General features: G+C 43.5%; 1 long non-coding RNA gene across 1 annotated transcript; it reads right to left on the bottom strand.

Annotated features, from left to right (window-relative positions):
* Window positions 1–11,197: 11,197 nt before the first annotated feature.
* On the bottom strand, window positions 11,198–12,941 carry LOC112238905. The gene is made up of 2 exons (XR_002951713.2): window positions 12,619–12,941; window positions 11,198–12,411 (listed from the first exon to the last, which is right to left on the bottom strand). It is a non-coding gene; the product is annotated as an uncharacterized LOC112238905 (long non-coding RNA).
* Window positions 12,942–14,742: the final 1,801 nt, after the last annotated feature.

The raw sequence follows: 14,742 nt of genomic DNA, 5'->3' as shown, positions 1-14,742 counted from the left end.
TAGGAGACAACACAGGAGACAATACAGGAGACAATACAGGAGACAACACAGGAGACGATACAGGAGACAACACAGGAGACAACACAGGAGACGATACAGGAAGCAACACAGGAGTCAATGGTTGGTATTCATTCAACTGTGTCTATGATATTGTTTGATGGGAATTACATTGGTTTGTCAACTGTTTGATTGGTTATTGTTATGGTGAATATACATAAAGTGTTATATTTCACTGTAGATGTGTGTGTGTGTACACACACAGAGTATATATATTGGAGGTATTCTACTTATCCTTGAAGTAATGACCAACAGTAATGTCTGTTGTAAATACCAACAAGAGTTACAAAATATAAACTGTACATAAGTTTGAAATGATTTGATACAACAACAAGGCAGAATAAATAGCCTATCAAAATCAGTAAGAGCATTTCTGTATGCTATTGAACAGTATTTGATGTTACTGTTACATGTATCAGTGTTTGATTCTCCAATTTGAGGTGGTTTTGTAATGATATGTGCTTGTAAAAAAGGTTGTTTATAATAAAGTGATATATAAAATTGATCCAGTGCTCTATTTGATTTCATCTTTATTACTATAATAAATTCAATTTACATACAGTGGGGCAAAAAAGTATTTAGTCAGCCACCAATTGTGCAAGTTCTGCCACTTAAAAAGATGAATGAGGCCTGTAATTTTCATCATAGGTACACTTCAACTATGACAGACAAAATTAGAAAAGAAATCCAGAAAATCACATTGTAGGATTTTTAATGAATTTATTTGCAAATTATGGTGGAAAATAAGTATTTGGTCAATAACAAAAGTTTATCTCAATACTTTGTTATATACCCTTTGTTGGCAATGACAGAAGTCAAATGTTTTCTGTAAGTCTTCACAAGGTTTTCACACACTGTTGCTGGTATTTTGGCCCATTCCTCCATGCAGATCTCCTCTAGAGCAGTGATGTTTTGGGGCTGTAGCTGGGCAACACGGACTTTCAACTCCCTCCAAAGATTTTCTATGGGGTTGAGATCTGGAGACTGGCTAGGCCACTCCAGGACCTTGAAATGCTTCTTACAAAGCCACTCCTTTGTTGCCCAGGCAGTGTGTTTGGAATCATTGTCATGCTGAAAGACCCAGCCACGTTTCATCTTCAATGCCCTTGCTGATGGGAGGAGGTTTTCACTCAAAATCTCACAATACATGGCCACATTCATTAGCCTAATACACTTGAAACAAGTAGCCAAACCCGAAAACTGCAGACATTACTAGTGCCTCCCCGCGATTAAACCCCCATAAAAAAATGAAACGCAGACTAACGTGATCATTGACAGCTGCCTTGAAGGACACAATTAAAAAATACTTTCTGCTACTAAGATCAGTGAAATGGAGGCTAAACTGACAACGGAGTGAAGAGCAGAAATCTCAACTAGCAAGCAAGTCACAGCAAAGAAGAATTGAGTGTGTGCGCGTTTACACACCGGCTCCAAACATAAGTGATACAAGTGGTCTCTTAGACCCGACACAAAACACACACACACACACACACACACACACATATATATGTAAGAATAGTAGAATACACCTGAGGGGTATACAAAGATTTAAGCTACATCTACTCAGTGTTTTCTAAAACTAGCCAGCTTCAGTTAGCTTCACATTCCATTTCAGGCTTTATTCGTACGATTATTGCTTGTCCACCTACCGCTAACCAGCAGGCTTGTAACTGTCGCATGTGGCCCGTCGAACACCGAACTCTTCGTTGAGACAATGCTGATACAACAAACCTGATTTCCTTGTGCCAAAAATCAAAATGAAACAACAGTTATCATGCAAATTTAGCAGTCTGTGGTGTGAAATAGGCTTCTTGATGTGATGTATTTATAAAATGATTTATCGTTAAAATGCTGTCTTTGGTGTGCTTATCAATGCACAAGCACCACACTCCTATCGATACAATAATCGTATTGTCATGCACAAGTTTTACTGTGTGTGAAGTTTCAAATATATTCTGTCTTTACTAAATAATAAAATATTTAATCAGTCATCTTCCTCAAATGAAGGGGATGATAATGATAATTTCATGGGTCCTCAACTCACGGATCAGACACGTCATTCAGGATAAACATAGTTAGCTCTGGGTCAGCCTGCCCCGGAGCAGGTTAGTTCTGAAAGATTCGTTGGCACCTGAATTAAAGGTGAGCCAATTTCATGGTACTGATTATCCCGAGTTGAACTCAGAGGTTATCAAATTTTCCACGCTACCTCCTCAAAAGAAGTTTCATTTTTATCCTTATTTAACTAGGCAAGTCAGTTAAGAACAAATTCTTATTTTCAATGACAGCCTAGGAACAGTGGGTTAACTGCCTGTTCAGGGGTAGAATGACAGCTTTGTACCTTGTCAGCTCAGGGGTTTGAACTTACAACCTTTCGGTTACTAGTCCAACGCTCTAACCACTAGGCTACCCTGCCACCCCAAGTATGTAGTATAGTGCTCAGGTGCAATTTCTAAATATGGTTGTGCTGCCCAACTATGTAATGGGAACCCTGCTATGTAATGGGGACCTCCCTCCCCCACTCCCTTTCTCCCATCCTCCCAGACAACATTTCTCTCTCATTAATCATTGATGGTGACCTTTCTTTACCAGAGGCACCAAACTCAATCACAGGAACACTTAACAAATCTAACCCTCCCTTCCTACTAGCTCCTGGGCTAGCATTAGGCTAACACACTTAACCCTTAATTCCACTAGCCCCTGGGCTATCGCTAGGCTAGGTCCAATACCATTCCACTAGCCCCTGGCTAATGCTAAGCTAACTCTCCATCCCACTAGGTCTCTGTGCTAGGTCCTGCATGGACCTGTACTCTATGATGGAAGCCCCTGGGAGAAATATAGCACTAAACTAAAGTGTGATGTTGGCTCTGTCTTGTATAACATTAGAGGCAGTGACTAATGGCTGTCCTTTAGTTAAAATAGAAAAAATCCAACAGTCATTTATGTTGACCTGGAGGTTGTCATCTGAAATGGCTGATTGATTGGCCTAGCACCTGGAATAGCAGACCATGAGATGGAGAGAGGTTTTCTAATATAGAGAAAGCCAGGGACAGAGACAGAAAGAAATAAGAGAGAGAGAGTTTTAGACAGAAGGAAAATACAAATCTGCATTTACAGGAGAAACAAGCCCATGCTTAATTTGTTTATTATACAACAGGGATCATGCTGGTAGAGGTGTCAGCAGGTGAGTTCATCACTGTGCCCCTCACCCTTATTCCATGCCCCCCCCCCTCTCTATCTCCCCCACTGTGTGCGGGAAGTCGGGGGTGTCACTGGCGTGCGTTTCATCCCAGAGCCAGTCATCTCTAATGGATGATGCGCCACATGGTTCGCAGTGGAGCTCACAACATGCTAACGTTAATTAGCTCACAGTGCAGTAGGGGGGTAATTAAGATAAACAAACATCGCCCCCTGCTCCACTACCTCACCCTTACGTCACCCATACCCCCCTTCACCTCAAATCTTCCCAACTCATCCTTACATCACCCATACATCCCCCCTTCACCTCAAACCTCCCTACCTCACCCTTACATCACCCATACCCCCTTCACCTCAAATCTTCCTAACTCAACCATCACCCATACATCCCCCTTCACCTCAAACCTCCCTACCTCACCCTTACGTCACCCATACCCCCTTCACCTCAAATCTTCCTAAATCACCCTTACATCACCCATACATCCACCTTCACCTCAAACCTCCCTACCTCACCCTTACATCACCCATAACCCCCTTCACCTCAAACCTCCCTACCTCACCCAAACATCACCCATAACCCCCTTCACCTCAAACCTCCCTACCTCACCCTTACGTCACCCATACCCCCTTCACCTCAAATCTTCCTACCTTACCCAAACATCACCCATAACCCCCCCCCTTCACCTCAAACATCCCTACCTCACCCTTACATCACCCATAACCCCCCCTTCACCTCAAACCTCCCTAACCTCCCTAGGATGTGGTCATCCTGTCTGGGTTAGCGCCCCCCCTTGGGTTGTGCCATGGCGGAGATCTTTGTGGGCTATACTCAGCCTTGTCTCAGGATGGTAAGTTGGTGGTTGAAGATATCCCTCTAGTGGTGTGGGGGCTGTGCTTTGGCAAAGTGGGTGGGGTTATATCCTTCCTGTTTGGCCCTGTCCGGGGGTGTCCTCGGATGGGGCCACAGTGTCTCCTGACCCCTCCTGTCTCAGCCTCCAGTATTTATGCTGCAGTAGTTTATGTGTCGTGGGGCTAGGGTCAGTTTGTTATATCTGGAGTACTTCTCCTGTCCTATTCGGTGTCCTGTGTGAATCTAAGTGTGCGTTCTCTAATTCTCTCCTTCTCTCTTTCTTTCTCTCTCTCGGAGGACCTGAGCCCTAGGACCATGCCCCGGGACTACCTGACATGATGACTCCTTGCTGTCCCCAGTCCACCTGGCCGTGCTGCTGCTCCAGTTTCAACTGACCTGAGCCCTAGGACCATGCCCCAGGACTACCTGACATGATGACTCCTTGCTGTCCCCAGTCCATCTGACCGTGCTGCTGCTCCAGTTTCAACTGTTCTGCCTTGTTATTATACGACCATGCTGGTCATTTATGAACATTTGAACATCTTGGCCATGTTCTGTTATAATCTCCACCCGGCACAGCCAGAAGAGGACTGGCCACCCCACATAGCCTGGTTCCTCTCTAGGTTTCTTCCTAGGTTTTGGCCTTTCTAGGGAGTTTTTCCTAGCCACCGTGCTTCTACACCTGCATTGCTTGCTGTTTGGGGTTTTAGGCTGGGTTTCTGTACAGCACTTTGAGATATCAGCTGATGTACGAAGGGCTATATAAATAAATTAGATTTGATTTGATTTACCTCACCCAAACATCACCCATACCCCCCTTCACCTCAAACCTCCCTACCTCACCCTTACATCACCCATAATCCCCCCTTCACTTCAAACCTTCCTACCTCACCCTTACATCACCCATAACCCCCTTCACCTCAAACCTCCCTACCTCACCCTTACATCACCCATAACCCCCTTCACCTCAAACCTCCCTACCTCACCCTTACATCACCCATAACCCCCCCTTCACCTCAAACCTCCCTACCTCACCCTTACGTCACCAATACCCCCACGCCCCCCCCCAAACCTACCTCTCTGAAGACCTCTACAACTTCATAGAGAGTGTGTGTTTGTGTATGTATGTATTTGTGTGTGTGTGTGTGGAGGGGGTTATGGGGGCCTTGATGTTTGTGGTCTTTTGATTGGAGTAAATCTGTCTTTCATCTCAGTGAAGATCCAAAGGACAGGAACCTTTCAGGCCCTCTGTGTGAACTTATAGGGGGTCTCTTTTTAACTCTCTGCTTTATTCACTGATCTGAAATCAATCATTAAAAGCAAATAAACATTTGCTAAAAACATTTGTTTTGTTTATCTCAAACCACTGAGATAGGCTGGGATTCATTCTGATCTCGGGTTGTCAACAATGCAGCTTTTAAAGACAATTTCTGATTGATCCGACATCTGCAGTGACTCTACTGTGAATGAGATATCTTCAAACATGGGAACATTGCCTTTAAAAGCCACATAGTTGAGAACCCACGATCAAATGTAATCCCAAAAAGTATATAGCTCTTACAGTGAAGTTTTTGTAACATTGCCCAGTTGCTAATTAAGACCGTGAAGCAACAAGACAATCGCTAGATTTGAGGGGTTGTCGGACGATTCTGACTGAGAGGATGGAAAAAATAAGATGAAGAGGGAGGAGTTTGGAGAGAGAGGAAGATGAAGAAGAAGAAGATAGAGGGAGGAAGAGGGAGGTGGGGGGAGAGGGAGGATGAGCTGTCTGTATATTCGGCTGGTATATTCTAGTAGTCAACAACAACAGCAGCAGCAGCTGGTAGTTATGACACGTCTTCTGAACGGGTACAGTCATACAGACAGAGACGTAGTCATACAGACAGAGACGTAGTCATACAGACAGAGACGTAGGCCAACTTGGGGCTAGAGAGGAGGCTGCTGAGGGGAAGACGGCTCATAATAATGCCTGGAATGGAGCGAATGGAATGGCACCAAACACATGGAAACCATGGAAACCATGTTTGATGTATTTGATACCACTCCACTTATACCGCTCCAGCCATTACAACTAGCCCATCCTCCCCAATTAAGGTGCAACCAACCTCCTGTGCTAGATTCAATCTGTAGCGAAGAAGATGCAGCGTTATAGCATGAGTTAAATGTAAAGATCATTTTGATTGAGTCGATGTAAGCATACTATATACGTTTACACTAGGCTCCCTACACAGGGCGGCAGGAAGCCTAGTGGTTACAGCGTTCGACTAGTAACCAAAAGGTTGAAAGATCAAATCCCCGAGCTGACAAGGTAAAAATCTGTTATTCTACCCCTGAACAAGGCAGTTTACCCACTGTTTCTAGGCCATCATTGAAAATAAGAATTTGTTCTTAACTGGTCTGCCTAGTTAAATAAAGGTAAAAAAAACCACAGGTTTACTGTGAATACAGTCTCTGCAAAATTATTGTTATTTCACCTTTATTTAACCAGGTAGGCTAGTTGAGAACACCTTTATTTAACCAGGTGGGCTAGTTGAGAACAAGTTCTCATTTGCAACTGCGACCTGGCCAAGATAAAGCAAAGCTGTTCGACACATACAACAACACAGAGTTACACATGGAATAAACAAACATACAATCAAAAATACAGTAGAAAAATCTATATACAGCATGTGCAAATGAGGTAGGATAAGAGAGGTAAGGCAATAAATAGGCCATGGTGGCAAAGTAATTACAATATAGCAATTAAACACTGGAATGGTAGATGTGCAGAAGATGAATGTGCAAGTAGTGATACTGGGGTGCAAAGGAGCAAGATAAATAAATAAATACATTATGGGGATGAGGTAGATTGGATGGGCTAATTACAGATGAGCTATGTACAGGTGCAGTGATCTGTGAGCTGCTCTGACAGCTGGCGCTTAAAGCTAGTGAGGGAGGTAAGAGTCTCCAGCTTCAGAGATTTTTGCAGTTCGTTCCAGTCATTGGCAGCCGAAAGAGAGGTTGAACAGGCTAGTAATAGGGGTTGCAACAATTTCAGCAGATAATTTAAAAGAGAGGGTCCAGATTGTCTAGCCCGGCTGATTTGTAGGGGTCCAGATTTTGCAGTTCTTTAAGAACATCAGCTATCTGGATTTGGGTGAAGGAGAAATGGGCGAGGCTTGGGCGAGTTGCTGTGGGGAGTGCAGGGCTGTTGACCGGGGTAGGGATAGCCAGGTGAAAAGCATGGCAAGACACTTTTAAAGAATGACCAGGCATCCTCTACTGACGGGATGAGGTCAATATCCTTCCAGGATACCCAGACCAGGTCAATTAGGAAGGCCTGCTTGCTGAAGTGTTTTAGGGAGTGTTTGATAGTGATGAGGGGTGGTCGTTTGACCGCAGACCTGTTACGGATGCAGGCAATGAGGCAGTGATCGCTGAGATCTTGGTTGAAAACAGCAGAGGTGTATTTGGAGGGCAAGTTGGTCAAGATGATATCTATGATGGTGCCCATGTTTTACGGATTTGGTGTTTTACCTGGTAGGTTCATTGATAATTTGTGAGAGATTGAGGGCATCTAGCTTAGATTGTAGGATGGCTGGGGTGTTAAGCATGTTCCAGTTTAGGTCACCTAGTAGCACGAGCTCAGAAGATAGATGGGGGGCAATCAGTTCACATATGGTGTCCAGGGCACAACTGAACATTGAACATTGACCATGTTTATCTCGCTATAGTGTGAATCTTCCCCGCTACGGATTGAATCTAGGCCTTCTAGCTACTACCACCAGCAGAACCATGTTTATTATATTTTGAATGTAATGCCAATTCATGCCAGTAGAGAGAATAAGTGATCTGATGACACTAAAGGCAGTTAGTTTATGTACGAAAGTACTGCCAGCTATAGATCATTCTAGGACATTACTGCCATCTGTAGATCATTCTAGGACAGTACTGCCATCTGTAGATCATTCTAGGACAGTACTGCCATCTGTAGATCATTCTTGGACAGTACTGCCATCTGTAGATCATTCTAGGACAGTACTGCCATCTGTAGATCATTCAGTACTGCCATCTGTAGATCATTCTAGGACAGTACTGCCATCTGTAGATCATTCTAGGACAGTACTGCCATCTGTAGATCATTCTGGGACAGTACTGCCATCTGTAGATCATTCTAGGACAGTACTGCCATCTGTAGATCAAGCTTATTTCTCTCAAATGTTAGTGAGCATTTCTCCTTTGCCAAGATAACCCATCCACTTGACAGGTGTGGCATATCAAGCAGCTGATTTAACAGAACAATCAATACACCGGCGCACCTTGTGCTGGGGACAATAAAAGGCCACTCTAAAATGTGCAGTTTTGTCACACAACACGATGCCACATATGTCTCAGGTTTTGAGGGATCGTGCAATTAGCATACTGACTGCAGGAATGTCCACCAGAGCTCTTGCCAGAGAATTGAATGTTAATTTCTCTACCATAAGCCAATGTCATTTTGTCATTTGTCACAATGTCATTTTAGAGAATTTGTCAGTATGTCCAACTGGCCTCACATCCGCAAACCACGCCAGCCCAGGACCTCCACATCTGGCTTCTTCACCTGTGGGATCATCTGAGACCAGCCACCCGGACAGCTGATGGAACTGTGGGACCAGCCAACCGGACAGCTGATAGAACTGTGGGACCTGCAAACCGGACAGCTGATAGAACAGTGGGACCAGCCAACCGGACAGCTGATGGAACTGTGGGACCAGCCAACCGGACAGCTGATAGAACTGGTGGACCAGTCAACCGGACAGCTGATGGAACTGTGGGACCAGCCACCCAGACAGCTGATGGAACTGTGGGCTTACAAAACCAAATAATTTCTTCACAAACTGTCAGAAACTGTCTCAGGGAAGCTCATCTGCGTGCTTGTCGTCCTCACCAGGGTCTTGACGTGACTGCAGTTCAGCGTCGTACTGACTTCAGTGGGCAAATGCTCACTTTCCATGGCCACTGACACGCTGGAGAAGTGTCCTCTTCACAGATGAATCCCAGTTTCAACTGTACCGGGAAGATGGCAGACAGTGTTATGGCGTCACGTTGGCGAACGGTTTGCTGATGTCAATGTTATGAACCGAGTGCCACATGGTGGTGGTGGGGTTATGGTATGGGCAAACATAAGCTACGGACAACAAACACAATTGGCATTTTATCAATGGCAATTTTAATGCACAGAGATACCATGACAAGATCCTGAGGCCCATTGTTGTGCCATTCATCCGCCACCACCTCATGTTTCAGCATGATAATGCACAGCCCCATGTCGCAAGGATCTGCACAAAATTCCAGGAAGCTGAAAATGTCCCAGTTCTTCCATGGCCTGCATATTTGCCAGACATGTCACCCATTGAGCATGTTTGGAATGCTCTGGAATGATGTGTATGACAGCATGTTCCAGTTCCCGCCAATATCCAGCAACTTCGCACAGCCATTGGGACAACATTCCACAGGTTACAATCAACAGCCTGATCACTTCTATGTGAAGGAGATGTCGCGCTGTATGAGGCAAATGGTGGTCACACTAGATAATCACTTTTTTGGTTTTGACCTGATCTCTTTTTCCATGAAATTCCCCTAATTTTTTAAAGGCTTTCTTTATGAACTATGACCAGTAGTCTTAGAGATGCATGTTGCATCTCTATTTTGTTATTTTTCATCAGTCATGTGAAATTTTCTTCTTTATTTAAAATCAAACTAGGGTCCTGTTTCTAAATTTATTTAAAATAGAAATGACCTGCTGTTTTTCTTTATTTATGTGAACTGTGTTTCTAAACACTTTATTTAAAATCAAACTCAGTAGTCTTAGAGATGGTTGCATGTTGCTAAATCTCTATTTTGTTATGTCCGTCGTAGTCCTGTTTCTAAACTCATCAAGTGGAAAAGGTTTCTAAACTTTATTTAAAATCAAACTGAAGATAGTCCTGTTTCTAAACTTTATTTAAAATCAAAAACTTTATTTAAAATCAAACTGAATTAGTCCTGTTTCTAAACTCTTTATTTAAAATCAAACTGAACGACGTAGTCCTGTTTCTAAACTCTTTATTTAAAATCAAACTGAACGACGTAGTCCTGTTTCTAAACTCTTTATTTAAAATCAAACTGAAGGACGTAGTCCTGTTTCTAAACTCTTTATTTAAAATCAAACTAAACGTAGTCCTGTTTCTAAACTCTTTATTTAAAATCAAACTGAAAAGTCCTGTTTCTAAACTCTTTATTTAAAATCAAACTGAACGACGTAGTCCTGTTTCTAAACACTTTATTTAAAATCAAATCAAAGTCCTGTTTCTAAACACTTTATTTAAAATCAAACGACGTAGTCCTGTTTCTAAACACTTTATTTAAAATCAAACAAAGTCCTGTTTCTAAACACTTTATTTAAAATCAAACTGAACGACGTAGTCCTGTTTCTAAACACTTTATTTAAAATCAAACTAAACACTTTATTTAAAATCAAACTGAACGACGTAGTCCTGTTTCTAAACTCTTTATTTAAAATCAAACTGAACGACGTAGTCCCTAAACTCTTTATTTAAAATCAAACTAAACTAAACACTTTATTTAAAATCAAACTGAACGACGTAGTCCTGTTTTAAACACTTTATTTAAAATCAAAAACGTAGTCCTGTTTTAAACTCTTTAAAATCAAACTGAACGACGTAGTCCTGTTTCTAAACTCTTTATTTAAAATCAAACTGAACGACGTAGTCCTGTTTCTAAACACTTTATTTAAAATCAAACTGAACGACGTAGTCCTGTTTCTAAACTCTTTATTTAAAATCAAACTGAACGACGTAGTCCTGTTTCTAAACTCTTTATTTAAAATCAAACTGAACGACGTAGTCCTGTTTCTAAACTCTTTATTTAAAATCAAACTGAACGACGTAGTCCTGTTTCTAAACACTTTATTTAAAATCAAACTGAACGACGTAGTCCTGTTTCTAAACTCTTTATTTAAAATCAAACTGAACGACGTAGTCCTGTTTCTAAACACTTTATTTAAAATCAAACTGAACGACGTAGTCCTGTTTCTAAACTCTTTATTTAAAATCAAACTGAACGACGTAGTCCTGTTTCTAAACACTTTATTTAAAATCAAACTGAACGACGTAGTCCTGTTTCTAAACACTTTATTTAAAATCAAACTGAAGGCACACTGTTTGCATAGGTCTCATGGTGGATGGTGAATTTCAACAATCAAGGAAAACCAGATTATTTGATATAAATTCATTTTATGGGCCTGACTATAATTGTGTTGACTCTGCTGTCCTGTGCATCACATTTCAAAAGATAACATACTGTATGTAGTTACACAGGAACAAAAACCTTCCAGGTGTCCAAATATCCATTCATCCATTCAGTCAGAAAACCTGAATTTAGAACCCAACACAACAAGAACAGTGCAATATACAGGAAATACATTTAAAAAACAGTCATAACAAAACAATGTCATTTTCAAATAGTTATTGCTACATTTGAGATGTCCTTCATCTTAGGCATACACATGTAGCAATAATAACATGCATGTTTGTGTCCTTATAATTCCAGTCTATCGTTTATTCACATACTAGAAGCATTAAGCATCATTCAATACAAGGCGTTTTCTTAACATAAGATGTTCCCTTAAGACTCGTGCTCTTGTAGAAACAATATACAGTACATCCACTTTAAACACTAGTCTCTTTTCTCTGAAGCGTTGCAAATAAATAGACCTGAAACAGCATATCAACACATGATACTGTTAACCCATGGTATAAGGTACCATCTACAAGAACTAAATCAGTCGATAAAGTCCATTCTTAAATATTACAAGTATACAGGACGCCTGGTTTCAAGTGGTAAGGCAAGACATAGCCTGGCAGCTAGCCTAGTAGCCAGAGATGTTTGTTCATCAGGCAACTCCTTTGTCTTTGTTGTTGGAATGAAATACAAACACTGAGCCTGGCAAACAGAGGCTACCAGGCTAGCATTAGTATAATTCTATAGTAATGGCATCCCTGGACAGATCTGAAACTGAACCCTATTTCCAATATCGTGCACTACTTTTAGGGTGCCATTTTGGACTGAGTCCCTGTGTGTCCAGCCGTGGCCCTCCTCTCTCCTTTCCTACAGTGTCATTTTCTTCAGAAAGGCTGAAGGTGATGTTCCTCTTTGGACAACCTTGGGAAAAGACGCAGCTCACAGAGAGAGAAGAGATTTCCAGTTAGATGTCTCAGTAATCTCACTGAGCGCCGTTGTCCAGTGTTGGTCCTCGTCTTCTCCCTGAGATGTTGTTTTGGGATCTAGAAAAGAAAGTGGAACGTCATGAAATTGAGTGAAAATAACAGATATTTTTGTAATGAACGTTTCTGTTGCTTTGGAATCTAGAACAGAACAGATGAGTCAAAACTAGTGCACTTTATAGGACAAAGGGTGCCATTTGGGACATAGCGTAGCAAACACTTTGTGATGTTCTTGAGGTTCTGCGCTTCAGTATATTCTGTTCTTACCTGCTGGGTTTCTTATGTCCACCAGGTGGCGCCAGATTAGACTTTCCTCTCTGTAACACGTCTGATGGTATTTTGGGTTTGGTGAGTGGGCAGGGGGGTGAGGGTCTGTTGGGGGGTCAGGTCTGTGTGTGTGAGGTGTTGAGTGGGGCTTGGGGGCAGGATGGCTGGAGGAAGGGGTCCTTTCTGCTGGGCTAGGTAGCTGGGGATGGGAGGTTTATGCTTGGGCTGTGGCAGGGGCTGGAGAGAGGGTTGGGGCTTGGGCTGGAAGGAGGGTTGGGGCTTGGACTGGAAGGAGGGTTGGGGCTTGGACTGGAAGGAGGGTTGGGGCTTGGGGTGGAGGGAGGGTTGAGGCTGGGGCTGAGGTTGAGAATGGGGCTGAGGTTGAGACTGGGGCTGGGATTGAGACTGGGGCTGGGATTGAGACTGGGGCTGGGATTGAGACTGGGGCTGGGATTGAGACTGGGGCTGAGGTTGAGACTGGGGCTGAGACTGGGGCTGAGGTTGAGACTGGGGCTGAGGTTGAGACTGGGGCTGGGATTGAGACGGGGCTGAGGTTGAGCCTGGGGCTGAGGTTGAGCCTGAGGCTGAGGTTGAGCCTGGGGGGGCTGAGGCTGGAGCTGGGGTTGAGGCTGGAGCTGGGGTTGAGCCTGGGGCTGGGGTTGAGGCTGGGGCTGGGGTTGAGACTGGGGCTGAGGTTGAGACTGGGGCTGGGGTTGAGCCTGTCTCTGCTGGGCTGCGTAAGCAGGTATAGGAGGGGGTTTCACAGTCGGACGGAAGATAGCATGCCTGGTTCTGGTGGAGGGGCTGGGACGGGGACTGGACTGACTCTGTGGAGGACAAACACAAGCACTCACAGCACTGCTGTCAGAACAGTTTTTTAATTATTATTTACCTGTCAAGAGTAAGATTTTTAGCATTGACTTTACTGTACATACAATGTACTGTGGTGTAAGGTGAATGAACAGATCCCCTCACCAGTCTGTCTGAGCCCTGTCTCTTCAGCAGGAAGGCAGGGTTGGCATGGCCGTTGGCATGGCTGTTGTCAAGGTGACAGTTTTCAAGACTGTTGGCTTGTTGATGTTTGGCTTCAGCAGGGACTGGCCAACTGACTGGGCAACTAAGGAGTCAAACACAGTGTTTTTCATTCTAGAAGTTGAATTTGAGATGTTGATTACTGTGAAAGGTCTGTGGTGCGTATTTTCCTTTAATAAAATAAGATAAATTCAAACAGTAAAAGATGTAAAAACAACTGAAATACTGAGCTACACACATTGTCTTGGGTGGTGGGGCCGAGGTCTTCAGAGGAAGGTTTTTATGTAGTTTATGGCTGTAGCAGCACCACAGTCCCACAGCAGCCAATAGGACAAAGAGAACCATGGGGAGGAGCAACAGGACAGGAAGTAGACTGCCTAGAAACACAAACAACATCAACAACAAAGGTCAGATCAAACATTAACCTGGAAGATATGACTTGAAAACCAACAATCAAATATATGTGGTTTAACCTAGTAGTCTTTTTCAACACCACATCAGGTATTAGATTTAATCAGTAATTAGATTTAATCAGTTATTAGACTGACTGAATCATTATTTGAGTGACTGGTTGATTGATAACATACTGTGGTTGATGACAGGTCCACTGTCGACACTCCCTCCTGTCCCCTCCTGGTCACACAAGGGAGGAGCCCAGCCTGAGTCACAATGGCAGTGGTGATTGTTGTTACACAGCTAGAGAGAGAGAGAGAGAGAGAGAGAGAGAGAGAGAGAGAGAGAGAGAGAGAGAGAGAGAGAGAGAGAGAGAGAGAGAGAGAGAGAGAGAGACGGTTTCAACACTGACAACATGTGTTATAACAGCTTTATTAAACCTTTGAGTCCATAACCTCAGACCCAGCACCTTCCCTTATTCTACAGTAGCCCATACGCCTACCTACCCCTCCCACATCACTCCCATACCCTTCCCCTATCACACACCCAGCCCCTCCCATACCCTTCCCCTATCACACACCCAGCCCCTCCCATACCCTTCCCCTATCACACACCCAGCCCCTCCCATACCCTTCCCTATCACACACCCAGCCCCTCCCATACCCTTCCCCTATCACACACCCAGCCCCTCCCATACCC

The sequence above is a fragment of the Oncorhynchus tshawytscha genome, linkage group LG08, assembly GCF_018296145.1.
Source record: "Oncorhynchus tshawytscha isolate Ot180627B linkage group LG08, Otsh_v2.0, whole genome shotgun sequence".
NCBI lineage: Eukaryota > Metazoa > Chordata > Actinopteri > Salmoniformes > Salmonidae > Oncorhynchus > Oncorhynchus tshawytscha.
This window is presented reverse-complemented; position numbering and strand designations above follow the sequence as displayed.